Raw genomic sequence first — 18,263 nt, 5'->3', positions numbered from 1 at the left:
GGGGAGGCTGAGGCAGGAGGATTGCTGTGAGTTCAAGAACAGCCTGGGCTACATAGTGAGTTCCAGTTCAGTCTCAACTACATAGTGAGACCCGGTCTCAAAAAACCAAAAAAAAAAAAAAAAAAAAAAAAAAAAAAAAAAAGAAAGAAAAAGAAAGAAAGAAAATAAAAGAAAAAAAAATTCTGGCTGACAGTCAACAAAGAAAGCTCAGTTCTGCAACCATCAGGGACCGAATTCTGCCCACACCATGAAGGAGCTTAGAAGCAGATTTCTCTCCAGGGTCTCCAGAAAGGACTGCAGTCCCGCTGACACACTGATTTCAGCCCGGGGAGGCTCCAGGCACACAGCCAGCCGAGCCCTACCTCGTGGACTTCTGACCTCCGGAGGAGGAGACCGCAGAGGGGCAGTAAGTTTTCTGCCCGCAGTCCGTGGGCTGGCAGGGGAGCCGCAGAAAATGAATGGCCCGGCTACTGTGATTTTGGCCCGTTGTGCCCGAGATCCTGAACCCACGTCACTGCCGTGGGGCAGCCTGCTGTGCCTTCGCTTCTCTTACTGCCGTGTATCGTCCAGGGCCACTGTGCCCGCCTCTGCCCTTGCTGTCCTCCCGCTGCTGCGCGCTGCTCGCCGCTGGAGGTAGGTCCACCCCGCTCCCGGGGCTCCCGACTCGGGTCTGCGGTGGGGCCCAGAACGCGTGTTTCTCACCAGCTGTCAGTGGTTCTGAGGCTGCTGGTTGCGGGGCTTGGTGGGGGTCATCCCGACTTCCCGGCATCTGCTCGGGAAAATCACCCAACCCAGCCGACTGCTGTCATTTACCGTCACGATTACAGACGAAAGGGCCTTCGGTGACTGTCAGACTGTGTTTTCTACTTTCCAACCAAGTCCCTTTGTCTCTCCCAGGCCCATCCTGTCCTCTCTTCTCAAACCTCTCCGGCCTGCTCACCTCACTTCCACAGAGTGAGGGGAAGGGGACCGCTCACCTCCCTGGAGGCTCCGGCCCTGCCTGGGGCTGCTCTTGCCCCCTCTTGCCGTGGAAGGCTGGGCGTCTCCTCCTGGCTCTGCACCCGCCATTCCCACCTTTAATCAAGCCCCCTTCCCACCACTTCGGGGCTGACCTGCATCGCCCCCGACGCTCCTTTAGCCCTCCCTTGCCCCCCTGTCTTCTGCAGCCACCTCATCATCCTTCTCCAGTGTCACCTCCCTGCGTTTCTACCTCCTTGTTCCTCTTCTGCTCTTTGCAAAAGGGAGTGGGTATTCACTGACTAACACATACTCCATGAGGGTCCGCTCTTTGTTCAGTCCTGTCCTGTGTTCCCTGCTTTCTTGGATAAAATCAAATATGGCATCACAGCTAGTGCAGGAACTAGGCAGAAGACAGAGGGTTTCCTTGACTCGGGGGCATTCAAGAGGTGCATTTTGCACTGCCCCACTGCACCGGGAGCAGTGAAGTGCTGGGAAGGCAGGACGAAGGCTCCTGTCCTCATGGGGTTGGCATTCTGGGGGAGAATCTAGAAGACAGGGAGCAACAATAGAAAGTCAAATAATGGGCCTGGTGTGGTGGTGCACGCCTGTAATCCCAGCACTCGGGAGGCTGAGGCAGGAGGATCGCTGTGAGTTCGAGACCAGCCTGGGCTACGTAGTGAGTTCCAGGTCAGTCTCAACTACATAGCGAGACCCTGTTTCAAAAACCAAACAAACAAACAAAAAAAAGTCGATTTTTACTGTGGGGTGGGAAGAAGCCAAGGGCGCCGAGCAGAGGGGTGATGTGACTTTGCTTACATTGTCTGTTGTATGAAGAGTAGGCTGAAGGTGGCAAGGAGACGAGGAAGAAGCAGGGACTAGCGTCGGTATACGCTGTGGCGAAGAAAATGCCGTGCGACTTAGAAGGAGTTCAACGGCAAAGCTTCTGTTACTACGATCCGCGGTTGTGTGGGTCAGGAATTCTGCTGGGGCTCGGCAGGCCTGGCGGTCTCCGCACCGTGCTGTTTCTGCTGGGCCGGGAACACTGACGACTTCTTGGTTCACGCAGCTGGCAGGACTCCCACAGATGGGCACCGAGGCCCACAGCTCCCCTGCGGCCGCAGGTCTGGGGCTTGGCCCGTGCCGTGGGGTGAGGCCTTGCAGCTACTCTCTCCTCATGGCCTCCCGTGAGGAGGAGCTGCGCTTTCCACACGGCAGCCCGGGTTCGCACAGGGCACAGGTAGACGGTTCGGGCTCACCACAGGCCCAGCTCGGAGCAGAGGAGAGGTGCCACTCACCGACACGAGCACGGCAGCCGTGAGAGGGCCCTGAGCTCGAAGGGACTGCAGTCATCTAGGCAGAGGTGTGCGGACCGGGGTGCTGGCAGTGGAAGCGGTGGGGATTGTTGGTTTCTGGGTGTGTTTCCAAGGTAGGGTTCAGAGAGCGGAGTCAGGGAGGACTCAGCTTCCTTATTGAGCACCTGGAAGATCCATCGTGCGAGGCAGAGGACTAAGGGAAGAGCAGGGCTGGGGGCTAGCCGGAGCTCAGGTTCAGAGTTTCAAGTTTGACTTCTATGGGACGGAAACCAAGGAGCATCCAAATTCACGGATTTGGAGAGGTCTGGTGCAGACGCGTTACAAGCTGTCAGTGGAGGGATGGTGCCCACAGCCAGGAAACAGATGAATGAAATCTCCAAGGCAGCCTGAAAGCAAGAAAGTGAAATTCCCAGGGGGTGGAAGAGAGCATGTATTTTTTTTTTTTTGTACTGGGAATCGAACTCAGGACCTTGAGTTTGCTAGGCAGGCGCAGCTCCACTGAGCTACATCCCTGGCCCCGGTGGTTCATTTTTGAGCAATGCTGACATGGCAATAAGAGATGAGACCTAGAGCCAGGGATGTAGCTCAGTGGTTCCGCCACCTGCTTCGCAAGCATAAGGTCCTGAGTTCAATCCCCGGTACCAAAAAAACAAAAAAAATGAGGCCTAGATCCCAATGGCGCATGGAGTGGAGGTCTCACTGGAAAGTCTGAAAGAGTCCACCAAGCTGTAGAAGGATGAGGGGAAACTGGCGCTCTGTAGAAAAATTCCAAATGGTGTGGAGGAGATTCTGTTCCTAAGATCTTTTGGACAGAAGGAACAGTTTCTACAGAGACTCAAGGATCAAAAATACATCTGAATTCTCTGCTTTTTTGTGACAGACTAGAAGGCAAGGGAGTACTGCCTTGAAAACACGTGAAACCCGGCACAGTGGTGCACACCTGGAATCCCAGCCCTTGAGAGGCCAAAGCAGGGGGACCACTTCGAGGTTCGAGGCCTGCCTGGGCTACGTGGATCTATAGATGAAAAAGTAATCTTCAACTTGAAATTCTCACCCTTCCAAGATATCAAGAGAGAGTAGGAAAAATATTCTCAGACACAAGGAGTTTCGAAAATGGTTGTTTCTAAAGCCCTCTGAGAATACAAGAGGAGGATTTGCCCCAGTGAAACAAAGAGATAAACCAAGAAAGGGACTAGGTGTTCATCAAAAGAGAGATGAACAGAGAATCCAAGATGACTGTGTGCTCCAGACCTTGGGACAGGCAGGCCACTCTGGAGCAAGTCAGGAGGCCATGACTTGAAGAGGGACGTCAAGTTGAAGATGTCGATAAATAATGTGAACACTTGTGGAGAGGAGACTTACACAACTCAAGGAATGCTGCATTGCATTACGGTAAGCACATACAAAACTAAGTGAAGGGCTGGATGAGGTGGCACCTGCCTGAAATTCCAGCCATTTGGGAGGCTGAGGCAGGAGGATCACAAGTTTGAGGCTAGCCTGGACAACTTAATGAGACTTTGTCTTAGTATAAAAATTCAAGTGTTGCGGATGTCTCTCATGGTAGAACTCTTACCTAGCATGTGCAAGCTCCTGGGTTCAATCCCCAGTACTGGAAAGAAAAAGAAAAAAAAAAAAAACTGGACAAAAAATTCAAAGGAAAAACAAAGCTAAAAAGAGAATATTTATCAGTTAAAGCTGGGTGTGGTGGTGCACATCTGTAATCTCTGCAGTCTGGGAGATTGAAGCAGGGAAGATCATGAGTTCAAATCCAGCCTGGGCAAATTAGTGATTTAGCAAGACCCTCTCTCAAAATAAAAAACTGAAAAGGGCCGGGGATGTAGTTCAGTGTAAAAGCCTTTGTTTCAATCCCTAATACCACCATTTAAGTATACACACACACTCACACACACTCACACACACACACACACATTCAGTTGATTATAATATATATAGATCAGATTTTAGACATTACAAATAAAGACATATATGCGTTAGAATAAAAACCCTAAAGTTCATTTTATAAGGGGCCTGAATCTCTTAGTGGTAAGAATCTCTTAGTTTTTGTATGTTGAAACTTTTTATTTTATTATAAAAGCAACACTTTTTATTTATTTTTTTAACTTTTCTTATTATATCTTTTGCCATACATAAGGAGTACATTTGTCTGGGAACTGGAACAGGCACATATCACATGTTGATCTTTTTGACTTCCTCTCTCCGCCCCACTCTCCAGTTTTCCCCCACCCCAGACCCCTCCGCATCTCCCCATTTTCTACCATCCTTCTTTTTTTCCCCAGTACCAGGGTTGAACTCAGGACCTTTCTACCACCACTCTTTTACTTTGCTCTTTATTTTTATTTTAGCCTTCTTATAAAGAGAAACTATGTGCTATTTAAGCTTGTGTTCTGATTTACCTCACTTAACACTGTGGTCTCGAGGTGCATCCATTTTCTACAAATGACTGAAGTTTTTCCTTCTTTACGGCACAGTAGTACTCCACTGTGTGTAGATAACATATTTCCTTTATCCATTCATCTGTTGATGGGCATACAGTATAGGCCACGTCCAAGCTGTAGCTATTATGAATTGTGCTGCTGTAAACATGGGTGAGTGTGTATCACTGTCATATGAGGTCTTTAACTCTTTTCGGATGATACCCAGAAGAGGTGTAGCTGGCTCAAATGGAATTCCTAGGCGTGTTTTTTTGAGGAATCTCCACACTGATTTCTAGTGGTGGTTCTAGTTTTTACATCCCCGCCAAAAGTGTAGAAGGGACCCCCTACTCTGTAGCCCTGCCAGCATTAGTTGTTTTTGAGTTCATGATGATGACCGTTCTTCCTGGAGTAAGACGGAATCTGTGTTGTTTTGATTTGCATTTGTCTAATGGCCAAAGATGCTGAACATTTTTTCATGTACTTATTAGCCATTTGCACTTCTTCTAAGAAATATCTATTCATTTCAGATACCCATTTTTTTTTTTTTGTTTTGGTGCTGGGGATTGAACTTGGGTCCTTGCACTTGCAGAGCAGGCAGCGGAACCACTGAGCCAAATCCCTGGCCCAAAACATTGTGTATCTTTTTTTTGTTTTGTTTGGTATCAGGATTGAACTCCACCTGTCCTTGCACTTGCAAGGCAGGTGCCGGAACCACTGAGCTAATTCCCTGGCCCAGATACCCATTTTTTGATTAGGTCTTCTAGTTTCCATAACGCTCTTGAATTACAATTTGGCTAAGTATGAATTTCCATCATTGTCGGCTTTCTCTCCAGTTCTGGGGGGAAAAGTGTCAGTAATTTTTCAAGCATCACTTTTCCCACTATTCCTTCTGCCGGGTTCGAGTCAGCAAACCCTGATAGTGAGAGACAGAGAATATCTTTGGGGGTAGGGTCCTCACCAGAACGGAGTGAAGCCTCGAACTGACTCAAATGCCCAGATTCAATGAGGAACAGCAAAGGAAATAGAGTTCTGCTGAGCGCAGATGTTTTATTTATTTATTATTATTATTATTTTTTTTTGAGGCAGGGTTTTGCTATGTAGTTCAGATTGGCCTTAAACTCACTATGTAGCCCATGCTGGCCTCGAACTCATGGTAATCCTCCTGCCTCAGCCTCCTGAGTGCTGGGATTCAGATGTTTTCACTATATTCTGAATGAGTTCCTCAGTTCTGCCTTCTGATTCTTTCATTTATTTTTCCCCCTAATGAATCAGTCTTGTTTTTCTCTTGGTGGTTTATTCCAGAAGTAACTACTTCTGTGGTAGATGATGAAAAGTCTAGGCACCTCTTTAGATGTTGGCATTGCTGGGGGCATAGTTTTTCCCTTTAATGCAACTTGGTATCAAAACTTTTTGTTTGTTTAGTTAATTACCTAATTAATTAATTTGTTGGTACCAGGGATTGAACTCAGGACCTTGCTCTTGCAAGGCAGGCGGTGGCACCACTGAGCTAAATCCCAGCCTTATTTACATTTTTGTTTTGTTTTTGGAGACAGGGTCTCACTATGTAGTTGAGACTGACCTGGAACTCACTATGTAGCCCAGGCTGGTCTCACAGCGATCCTCTTGCCTCAGCCTCCTGAGTGCTGGGATTACAGGTGTGCAGTACCAGGTCCGGCTTATATTTACTTATTTTGTGATACAAAGTCTTGCTTTACAGTTTAGGTTGGCCTTCAACTCATTATGTAGCCTAGGCTGGCCTTGAACTTGCATGATCCTCCTGTCTCTGCCTCCTGAGAGCTGGGATTGCAGGTGTGTGTCACCATGCCAGGCCCAGTTTATTTTAAAAATTTATTTCATGATTTTTTTGGTGTGGAACTGGAAATTGACCCCCAGGCCTTCACATTGAGCTACATCCCTAGCTTTTTAAAACATTTTTGAATCAGGGTCTGGTATGCCATTAAATTGCCCAGGCTGGGTTTGAATTTGCAATCTGCCTGCCAGAGAGTTCTGGGATTACGAGCATGCAGTATTACACCTGGCTTTTTTGTTTCTTTTTCTTTTTTTTTTTTTTTTGGTGCCGGGGATCGAACTTGGGTCCTTGAGCTTGTGAGGCAGGTGGAGGAACCACTGAGCTAAATCCCCAGCCCTTTAGTTTCATTTTTTGTGATGCTGGGGATGGAACCTAAGACCCTGTGCATGCTAGGTGGTTGCTCTGTCAGTGAGCTATACCCCCCAACTCAGAACTGCAACTTTTTCGGTCTTTGTTTTTGAGATAGTATTTTGCTTTGCAGTTCAGGCCGGCCTCGAACTTGTGGCAATCCTCCTGGCTCAGTCTCTTGAATGGTGAGATAATACATGTGCGCCACCACACCAGGCAGAATTACTTTTCTTCCCATTTCCCAACATCCACCTTATAGTGTTCAAATGGGAAGAGGAACAGGGGAAGAGGAGGGAGAGGGAAGGGAGTGAAAATAGAAGGAAAAATGGAAACAACACTTTTGGAGGGGATGGGATAAAATAAATAAAGTTTATAGATTAAAAAAAAGAATTACAACTTTTAATTCTTGCTTTTTATTTCCAGTCCAGAAATTTTCTCTATAGAACTGAATTTACGCTTTGAGGGTATTCAATGTAGTCTCCCTCTGAAGGCATTTTAAATTTCAATTAGGGTACTTTTGTATTTCAAAAATTTCTTGGTTCTTTTTCATATTGTTTCATTTCTCCCTATTTTTATTTACTAATTCCCTTTTGAAATGGAAGGTATGCATTCATCTCTGAACATCTTCAACATACTAAAGTCTTTTACAAAACCCCAGGGGAAATTTCTGGTTAAACTGTAGATTTTTTTCTTTGATTATTTTTGGCTCTTTGAGAGTAAGTCTCACTGTGTAGCCCAGGCTGGCCTTGAATTCATGATACTCCTGCCTCGGCCTTCCGTGTGCTGGGGTTACAGGCGTGTGCTGGAATGCCTGGCTACTTGTTAATTTCAAAGACTGACTTTTGCACCAATAGGAACTTTCTTTCTTTCTTTCTTTCTTTTTTTTATTTTTTGAGACAGGGTCTCACTATGTAGTTGAGACTGACCTGGAACTCACTATGTAGCCCAGGCTGGTCTTGAACTCACAGCGATCCTCCTGCCTCAGCCTCCCAAGTGCTAGGATTATAGGCGTGTGCCACCAAGCCTGGCTCTACCAGTGGGAACTTCCTAATTATGGTTCAAAGTTCTTAAAAATTAAATTAAAACTTTTTTGTGTGAAGCTGGAAATTGAAACAAGGGTTTTGTACAGGCTATGCAAACATTCCAGCACCAAGCTATTTCCCCTGCTATTTTGTTTTTATTTTACTTTCAATTTTTAGTGGTACTGGGAATTTAAACCCATACCTTCACACTTAACGACATCCTCCGCCCTTTTTATTTTTTATTTTGGGACAGATTCTTACTAAGTTGCCCAAGCTGGGCTCAAACTTGTGATGTCTTTTCTCAGCCTCCCAGAGTGCTATGATCACAGGAATGCACCATTGTGCCTGCGTTTGTTTTTATTCTGAGAGAGGATCTTGCTACATTGCCAGACTGGTCTTCAAACTGCCCTCCTCCTGCCTCAGCCTCCAGCATAGCTGAGATTATCAGTGCTCTTTTTGTGAGAGGAAGTATTTGTCTAGTTTCTCACTTTCTCCTCACCCTTCCCAGGATGCCTCTGTCTGGCCTTTGTGCTTGAAACTGCAATCAGGGTTGAGCATGAGATTATCTTCCTCTGGTTAAGAGGAATGCGGTGGGTCCAGTTTTGGGAGCCTGACGCCTTCCTTGACTGGTCTGGTAGCAAGGAGTCCTCTTTGGTCCTCATTTCCCTAGGCTGTGAGAAAGCTGCAGTCCACAGACTGACACCATTTTCTGTACCTTTTCTGCATAGGCTGTGGAGCCCATTCTGCCTTCTGGGACCAAACTGGGGGCCTCAGCCTCCCCATTGTGTGGGGCCCTGGACCCCTGCAGGGCGGAATTGCACTCAGCTGCCGGTGCCCAATTTCCAGAGCCCCACAAGCCTGAAGCTTTAGCTCTACCCTCTTATTGTGTGTCCAGTCTGTTTTTGGTTCATAGTATAAGAGCCTGACTGAACCAGAGCGACTCCATGTTGACCAGCAAATGACCTAGAGACTGTTGTTCCCCCCCATCCCTTATAGGATAACTAATGATTAATTGTGAATTGTTAGGTAACTGCTTTGAAGTAGCTGGGAAACTAAATGGAAACTATAGTGAACACAGAGACCCAACACAAATCACGCCACTCCTTACTTGCCTGTAGTTGAATGTTCTGAACATTATAATCTAAGTTGTAAATGGAATAATGGATAATCGCTCTGCTGATCATTAGTACGTGACGGTCAAGTATATGCTTGATGACCACTAGCTCAGATCCACTGATTCTTTGCCTTTGTCCTCTTCCTGTAAGTTTTAAGTGTAAACCCCCCTTAGCCCTATATAAAATGGCCTCTGTTTCTGAGCTAGCCGCCTCTCTGAGCTACTTGGCTTGGGGAGTGCCGTCTGGCCAGGCTAATAAAGGTCTATTTGCCAACTTGCCTGGTGTTCTCCTTCCTGTGTGACTCTCGCTGTCCGACAAGCTCCTGGAGCCTCGCTGAGCTTCTGAGCCCAGCGTTGTGGAAGCCTCTTGGCTGTTCACGCTGCAGGAGTAAAAGTGAGACTTAAGTCTTACAATAGGGATTTCTAAAAATCTAGCTATTCTTTTTCTTTTTTTTTATACAGGGATTGAACTCTGGACCTTGTGCTTGTACTTCCTGTGTGACTCTCGCTGTCCGACAAGCTCCTGGAGCCTCGCTGAGCTTCTGAGCCCAGCGTTGTGGAAGCCTCTTGGCTGTTCACGCTGCAGGAGTAAAAGTGAGACTTAAGTCTTACAATAGGGATTTCTAAAAATCTAGCTATTCTTTTTCTTTTTTTTTATACAGGGATTGAACTCTGGACCTTGTGCTTGTAAAGTAGGCAGCAGCACCACTGAGCTAAATCCCCAGCCCAAAGATTGTTTTTGGTACCAGCGATTGAACTTGGGTCCTTGGGCTTTGAGGCAGGTGGCAGAACCACTGAGCTAAATCCTGAGCCCCCAGCTATCTCTTTTTAAAATGCCTTATTTATTTATTCATTTATTCACTCATTCATTTTTATTTTATTTTATTTTGGTACCAGGGATTGAACTCAGGACCTTGAGCTTGTGACCCAGGTGGTGGAACCACTGAGCTAAATCCCCAGCCCCACTCTTTTTTTTTTTTTTTGGTATCAGGCTCGAACTCGGCACCTTGTGCTAGCAAAGCAGGCAAGGGCACCGCTGAGCTAAAACCCTGGCCCACCCACTCATTCATTTTAAAAAATTTATTTAGACAGGTTCTTGCTGCACAGTTCAGGCTGTCCTTGAATTCACTGTGTAGCCCAGGCTGGCCTTGAACTTGTGGCAATCCTCCTGCCTCAGCCTCCCAAGAGCTGGGATCACAGAGGGCGGCACCACACTTGGTGCTCTCTAAATTTCCAAATCCAGCATATGTTTCTCTGTCCTAGTCTTACTTGACTCTTTGTCAGCTTTTGACAACACTGTTCCTCAAATGTTACTCTGCACCCGGGCCTGGTAAATCTCAAGTATACTCCCAGCACCACAACACCCAGTTCAACTTCCAGATTTCCAACTTCCAGTTTCCAGCCTAGATGTCCACTCTGTCCCACATGTCACTGTTATGATTCCTTATCCATGTCTCATAAATATCTTCAATTTAATATGTTCACAATAAAACTCTTAGCTGGGCTCTGGGGCACACATGCACAATTTCAGCTACTCAGAAGGTTGAGGCAGGAGGATTACTTGAGTCCAGGAGTTTGGCGACAGCCTAGGCAACCTAGTGAGACTCCTATCTCAAAAACTTAAATAACCTGCCTTGAAAGCACAAGGTCCCGAGTTTGATCCTGATGCCTGTGGGTAACACTTTCTGGCCTTTGGGCCCCTTCCCACACCCAGATGGACTTGCGGAAGAAGGCTGGCTTTTTGTTTGTTTGTGTTTGAGACAGGGTCTTACTCTGCAGTTCAGGCTGGCCTTGAAATGCTAGGTACCCCAGGCTGGCCTTGAACTTGCAGCGATCCTCCTGCCTCAGCCTCCTTTGTGGTGCGGATTACAGGCACGTACCACAGTGCCTGGCCAACAAGATCTTTTAAATATACTTTTTCATCTATCGAATTCTCTTTTTAGTTTTCGTTTTTTTTGAGACAGGGTCTTACTATGTAGCTGAGACTGACCTGGAACTCACTGTGGAGCCCAGGCTGACCTCGAACTCATTGTGGTCCTCCTGCCTCAGCCTCTCGAGTGCACATTTTACCTTTGAATCCAGTTCTTTATATATTTATTTATTTATTTTTTGGCTTTTGAGACAGGGTCTCACTATGTAGTTGAGACTGACCTGAAACTCACTGTGGAGCCCAGGATGATCTGAAACTCACAATGATTCTCCTGCCTCAGCCTCCCAAGTGCTGGGAATACAGGCGTGTGCCACCACACCCAGCTGGATCCAGTTCTTTATGAACACAGTCTGTGTGTGCCAGTAGTTAAATATTCACCTATTTTTAGTATAGCTGAGTATGTATGCTTATAGAAATATATATGTTTGCCTATTTTATTGTGTCAAATGGCCTACGAAATGTCTGTTTTCTATGTGTTTCTCAAATACCCTTTTAAAGATGTAAATGGGGTGGGGTTATAACTCAGCAATAGCCTACATGCTTAGCCTGTATGAGGTCCTACATTTAATCTCCATCAACAAGAAAAAAAAAGTGTGGATATCATTTAAAGAATTAATCCAGGTGTGGTGGTGCACATCTGTAATCCTAGCACTCAGGAGGCTGAGGCAGGAGGATCACTGTGAGTGTATGAAGTCAGTCTGGGATACATAGTGAGTTTGAAGCCAGCTTGAACTACATAAGGGAAACCTTGTTACAAACAACAAATTCTGAAAAAAAAAAATTAAAAATTCTTTGTTGTTGTCTGTTGTAGGGCCCACTGAAGCCCAGATCCGGTTGGGCCAGCAGCCTTAATTCTCTCTGATTTTCTACCTTCAGGTGAGTGGCTGGGCCCAATTCATGAAACTGGGAAACCAGAGGAGATTAGTGGAACTGGTCCCACTGGTGGCTCATCGATGACCAGGGTGCGGCTTGCCCTGGAAAGGACTCAGATGAAAACTGTGTGTCAGGGTCTTCTTGAGTGTTTCAGCGGGGACACCATCAGGCCCTTTTGCTCAGCTCCTTGGATGCCTTTTGCAGCTAACCAACCTTCTTGCTGGCTGTTAGCACAAACCATGGCTGTACGTCCAGCTGCCCCTGCTGCGGGCCTGTGGCTGACAGGCTGTCCCCTGTGGCTGAGCCAGGGGACCACAGAGAACCTGTACATGTGTTTTGTTTGGCTCCTTGGGGTTATGTTTTTGCTTTCAGAATTGAACTGCTTGTCCAAGTCTAAAACTTGACAGGTTCTTCTTATGATTCAAATTTCTGGCTGTTAGGCAAAAGGAAAAGAAGAAACAGTAGAATGAGCTGAATAGGACAGGTTATTACAGAACAAACCTCAGAGGGACCACTCTGGCTGCTCTCCTACAGGCTGCTGGGTGTTTTGTAGTCACGGGGAGGGGGAAGTTCGGTGAGAGGGGCTGTGGCTCCCTGCCAAGAACAAGGCTTGAGAGAGCACAAGTGGTCCTGGTTGCCCAAGGAGGAGGCTTGGGAAAGCTCAGGGGCTGCTGACAATACAGGGCCCAGGTGCAGCTGTGCGGGGAGGGGAGGTTTGCAGGGGCCTCTGCTCAGGATGGCGGTGGTTGTATTCGATGCCTTCATTGGCTTCTCTTGAAAAATGGAAGATTTGGTAACTGAAGCTGGCTTCCCTTCTGGCACCACCATCCAGGTCTGGCTGGAGACCTTCCCTTTGTACGGGACCCCCAGTCCTAGAGCCTTGTGAGCTCACCTGGCTCTGGAGTCATTTCACCCAGAGGTACAGCACCCAGACACCCGCTTTGGGCCTGACAAAGAATACAGCCATGGGTGCTCTGTCCCCCTGGGCTCTGCACTTCCCCTATATGAGAAATGTTATCAGCAGGCCAGGGCTTCCTGCAGATTTATCTTCTCTCAGATTTTATTTATGTATTTACTTTTGTTTTTTTGAGACAGGGTCTTGCTATGTAGTTCAGGCTGGCCTTGAATTCTCAGTGATCCTCCTGCCTCAGCCTCCCAGGTTCTGGGATTACAGGCCTGTACCACCACGCCAGGCTCAAGGATGTTTCTCATATTGTCAGTTAGTCCTCATTTTAGGATTGAGGGGACGGATCTCTATTTGAAATTTGTCTTTCGGCACTGTTTCTAGATTCTTTAAAGTCTAAGGGAATTCTGAGAGGACAGAGGGACACTCTCTACAACTCCCATAATATATCAAGTATAATTAATGCTCAATTTATTAAACTTATGTGCTCACCAAACAAAACTTGGAAAATAAATTTTTTTTTTTTTTTTTTTTTTTTTGGTTTTTTGAGACAGGGTCTCACTATGCAGTTCAGACTGATCTGGAATTCACTATGTAGCCCAATCTGGTCTTGAACTCACAGAGATCCTCCTGTCTCAGCCTCCCCATATCAAGTATAATTAATGCTCAATTTATTAAACTTATGTGCTCACCAAACAAAACTTGGAAAATAAATTTTTTTTTTTTTTTTTTTTTTTTTGGTTTTTTGAGACAGGGTCTCACTATGCAGTTCAGACTGATCTGGAATTCACTATGTAGCCCAATCTGGTCTTGAACTCACAGAGATCCTCCTGTCTCAGCCTCCCCAGTGCTGGGTCACAGCGATCCTCCTGCCTCAGCCTCCCGAGTGCTGGGATTACAGTTGTGTGCCACCATGCCTGGCTGAAAATAAAAATTTCTTAAAGCACAGTTTTACATTTAAATCCTGATTATAAATTATCTTTCTTTTGGACGAAAAGAATACAAAGCCCGAGTCATAAAATCTGCCAAACATTAGGAAAGACTTCAACATGCAGGTAAGTGATGCATATGGAACCCCAAACAGCCACAACCTGAAGAGAATCTTTCCACATAATGTCATAGTCAAAATATCAAAGGGGCTGGGGATTTAGCTCAGTGGTTCCGGTGCCTGCTTTGCAAGTGCAAGGACCTGAGCATGATCCCTGATACCAAAAAAACAAAAAGAACAGCAACAAAAAACCCAAACAAAATATCAAAAGTCCAGCCAGGCATGGTGGCGCACACCTGTAATCCTAGCACTTGAGAGGCTGTGGCAGGAGGATCACTGTGAGTTCGAGACCAGCCTGGGCTACATAGTGAGTTCCAGGTCAGTGTCAACTACATAGTGAGACCCTGTCTCAAAACACCAAAAAAAAAAAAAAAAAAAAAAAAAAAATCAAAAGTCCAAAGCAGGAATAGAATTTGAAAAGCTCTTAGAGAAAAGCGACAAATAACTTATAAAGGTGAAACCACTAGAATTATAGCAGACCACTCCACACAAACCTTAAAGGTGAGGAGGGCTGGGAGCGAAGAGTTTCAAGCTCTACATGATAACACTTTCCATACCAGTTTTATATATCCTGAGAAACTTTCTTCCAAAATTGATGGAGAAATATGACAAAGAAATTCGTGAACAGCAAACTAGCACTACAAAAATTTTCGAAGGATATCCTAGCAAGAGACAATGAAACCCGAGATGGGAAGGAACTGAATAGAATGAATGCACCAGGCAAGGTGAAAAGTCAAGCAAGGGCGGGGAGAGATCAGCAAGAGGAAAATAGCGCAAGGACAGGAATAAGACAGTATCTGAAGTAGTAACTCTCAGTATGACTAGTCTCAATTCCCCAATCGTAAGAAACAAAGCCAACAACTGCCATACGCAAGAAACACATTTAATCAGAGAAAGAAATACACACATTAAAAATTTTAAAAATGGAAAACAATATTTCATGCACCTGGAACTTGGAAAAACCGGGAGCATCTTTTCTTATTTCAGACAAAGTGGATTTCAAGCCAAAACTGATCAAGAGAATCAAAGAAGGTCACTACATAGTGGTTAAGGGGATAATCCAACAGGAAGGGATGACACAGTTATGAACATGTTATAAACATGATCTAACAAATGGCTGCACCTAACTTCATAAAACAAACTCTACTAGAAATAAAAAATTAGATAAATACCAATACAACTGAAATGGGACACCTAATAGCCCACTGTCACAAACAGACAAGAAATTAACAAAGAAATATCAGAGCTGAGCCAACTCAGTGTTGCCGCTGCCTGCTTCACAAGCACAAGGTCCTGAGTTAGATCCCTGGTACCCAAAAAAAAAAAAAAAAGAAAAGAAAAAGCCTTTAACAAACTCCAACATTCTTTTATGATAAAAATCCTGAAGAAGTAGGTATAGAAGGACCTTATCTGAATGTGATAAAAGCTACTTATGACAAACCAATGGCCAACATAATTTTTTTTTGTACCGGGGATCAAACTTGAGTCCTTGTGCTTGCAAGGCAGGCGGCAGAACCACTGAGCTAAATCCCCAGCCCCTAGGACCTTGTGCTTTCCAGACAAGTGTGGCATCACTGAGCTCCCTGGCCCATGGCCAATATCATTTTAAATAGGGAAAAGCTAAAACCTTTCCCATAAAATCAGGAATAAGACAAGGTGTCACTGTCACTGTCAATATAGTTTTTGAAACATTGTCTAGAGCAATCAAATAAGAGAAAGAAATAAAAGGGTTATATATAGGAAAGGAATAAGTGAAATTATCATAACTTGTAGATGACATGATCCTCTGCATAGAAGACCCCAAAATTCCACAAAAAACTCCTAGAATAATGAAACTCTAACTTGGCAGGATACAAAGTCCACACATAAAAAATTTAGTAAAGATACTATATGCCAATAATAAATTAACCAAGAAGCTTCTTTTTTTTTTATGGTACTGGCAACTGAACTCAGGACCTTGTGCTCTCAAGGCAGGCAGTGGTACCACGGCGTTAAATCCCCAGTCCAATAAATTAACCAAGAAAGAAATTAGGGAAATAATACTTTTCACAATATCATCAAGAAAAAGTGCTAGGTCCTAAAGACCTAAGAATTAACCTAACCAAGGAATAAAAAGACTTCTGTAATGAAAACTACAGTAGTCAGGAAAAGGAGATCACAGAGGACATCAGAAAATGGAAAGACATGTAAAACCAATAGAGTCCAAATGGCCCTACTTCTAACATTGATATTGCAAATTTAATGCAATCGCGATCCAAATTCCAACAGCATTCCTTACAGAACTAGAAAAAACAAACCTAAAATGTATGTGGAGCCAGAAGAGACCTAGAATAGCACAAACAATCCTGGGTACCAAGAGCAAAGTGGAGGCATCACAATAAAAACAGTGTGGTATCGGCAACAGAACAAAATAAAAACTCCCCACATGTGGGTCAGTGGAACAGAACGGGATACAGAGCTTCAGGTACACTCAGCTATGTCATCTTTGACAAAGAGGCCAAAAAGGCAGCCTCTTTAACAACTGTTGCTGGAAAAGGGGCTACACATGCAGATGACTGAATCTAGACTCATATCTCTCACCAGGTACTAAAGTGAAATCCAAATGAATCAAAGACCGAAGAATTAAAACAGAAACAATCTGCTAGAAGGTAAACTAGGTAAAATTGTTAAAGACATAATTGTAGGCAAGGACTTTTTGAACAGAATGCCAATTGCTCAAGAGACAACAACAAAAATCGAGAAATGGGAATCGCTTAAGATCAAGTGAACAATCAAGAAATGGGAACGCATCAAATTAACCATCTTCTGCGTAACAAAGCAAACAACCCACAAAGCAAGGAGACAACATACAGAATGGGAGAAAATTTTTTTCCAGCTATTCACTTACACAGAAAGAAGACTGACATCTAGAATAAAGACCTCAAAAGCATTAGGTCCCCTTACAATAAAACATTCAATCCAAAAATGGGGACCTGAAATGAATAGACCCTTCTCACAATAAGAAGTACAAATTTCTAATGAATGTATGGAAAAGTGCTCAACACCTCTGGCACTTAGGGAAATGCCAATTAAAACATACCTAGATCCTGCCTTACTTCAGAAAGAATGGCTATTGTCAAGACATCAGATAGCAACAGAGGAAAAAGGAACCCTTCTTCATCGGTGGTGGGAATGTAAACTAGTACAACAATTATAGAAACCAGTATGAAGGTTCTTTAAAAAAAAAACCAAATCACAAGAAATTCCATTTGCCTTCACTATCCTCTGCATAGGTATTTTCTTGAAGGAGTTAAAGCCTACCTATTACCATGCTACACACTTACTCATGTTTACAGGAGCACAGTTCTTTTATTTTTATTTTTTCCTGTGAGACAAAGTCTCACTGCACAGTTCAGGGTGGGCTTGAATTCACTGTGCAGCCCAGGTTGGCCTCAAACTCACTGCACTCCTCCTGCCTCAGTCTCCTGCATGCTGGGATTACAGGTGTGCACCACCACGCCAGGCAGCACAATTCCTTTTTTTTTTTTTTGGTACCAGGGATAGAACTCAGGACCTTGCGCTTTTGAAGCAGGCACCACTGAGCTAAATCCCTGGCACAGCATAATAATTCTTTTTTTTTCTTTTTGGTTTTTTGAGACAGGGTCTCACTATATAGTTCAGACTGCCTTGGAATTCACTATATAGCCCAGGCTGGTCTTGAACTCATAGCGATCCTCCTGCCTCAGCCTCCCTAGTGCTGAGATTACAGGTGTGTGCCACCACGCCTGGCCACAATTATTAAAAGCTAAATCTTGGAAGTGTCCTCTATGTTCATCTATAGATGAAGGACAGAGAAAATGTGTTTTTTACACACAGTAGAGTACTACTCTGCCATAAAGAAAGACTGAAAGAAACCGGCACGTATCTTATATTCCTCCCTATTTTGTTATAGCCTCGGGAAGAGGGACAGAGTATCTCTCTTCTGTAGCTACTTCCTGCTGAAAAGCGGCAGATGTGGGGTGATGAGAGGCCGAGGGAGGGATCTCTAGCCTCTCATCTCTTACCCTTTCGGGGTGACGTAGCTGTTGGAGGGCTGCTTGTTTAGGAGCTTCGAGGAGGGCAATGACGGCGAATTTGTGGGAGTGATGGGGGCTGATCCGGGCGTGTATAGTAGCTTGAGGGGCAGCACAACCTTGGAGAGGGGGGGCCTGAAATGGCGAAGAAAGATTTGAGTTAGATGTATCCTGAAAGTACCATACACACACACACATACACACACACACACACACACACACGGCAGGTGGAGGGGGCCTTCCCTGGCAATAATCAAAAATAATAGCACCATCAAGGAGTTAAATGCATAATTTCTTCCTTTTAATCGGGGAGCATGTGTAACTGGGAGGATGACTGGATGGCAGAACAGACGGACCAAAAATCTAGTGTGGAAGTTGGGTGGGAACCAGGCATGATTTATATTTCCCAGGTGCCAGCTGGGGGCCATAAGCTTTTTTTTTTTTTTTTTTTTTT

The 18,263-nt window shown here is 44.9% G+C and overlaps 1 protein-coding gene across 3 annotated transcripts in view; it reads left to right on the top strand.

Moving 5' to 3' along the window:
* Positions 1-18,263, top strand: part of Swap70 (switching B cell complex subunit SWAP70) — a 140,865-nt gene that overhangs the window by 7,612 nt on the left and 114,990 nt on the right. For 2 of the 3 annotated variants that reach the window (XM_010615284.3, XM_010615283.3), the window contains exons 1-3: positions 384-633; positions 3,154-3,665; positions 11,744-11,808. The gene's annotated coding sequence lies outside the window, so the exon portion shown is untranslated. Of the gene's footprint in view, positions 1-383; positions 634-3,153; positions 3,666-11,743; positions 11,809-18,263 lie in introns of those variants that run through there. The other variant, XM_019206216.2, reaches the window with a different exon arrangement.

The sequence above is a fragment of the Fukomys damarensis genome, unplaced genomic scaffold, assembly GCF_012274545.1.
Source record: "Fukomys damarensis isolate Sample0158 unplaced genomic scaffold, DMR_v1.0_HiC HiC_scaffold_16, whole genome shotgun sequence".
In the NCBI taxonomy this organism is placed as follows: Eukaryota; Metazoa; Chordata; class Mammalia; order Rodentia; family Bathyergidae; genus Fukomys; species Fukomys damarensis.
Note: the sequence above shows the minus strand (reverse complement) of the source record. Positions and strands in the feature narration are given on the sequence as shown.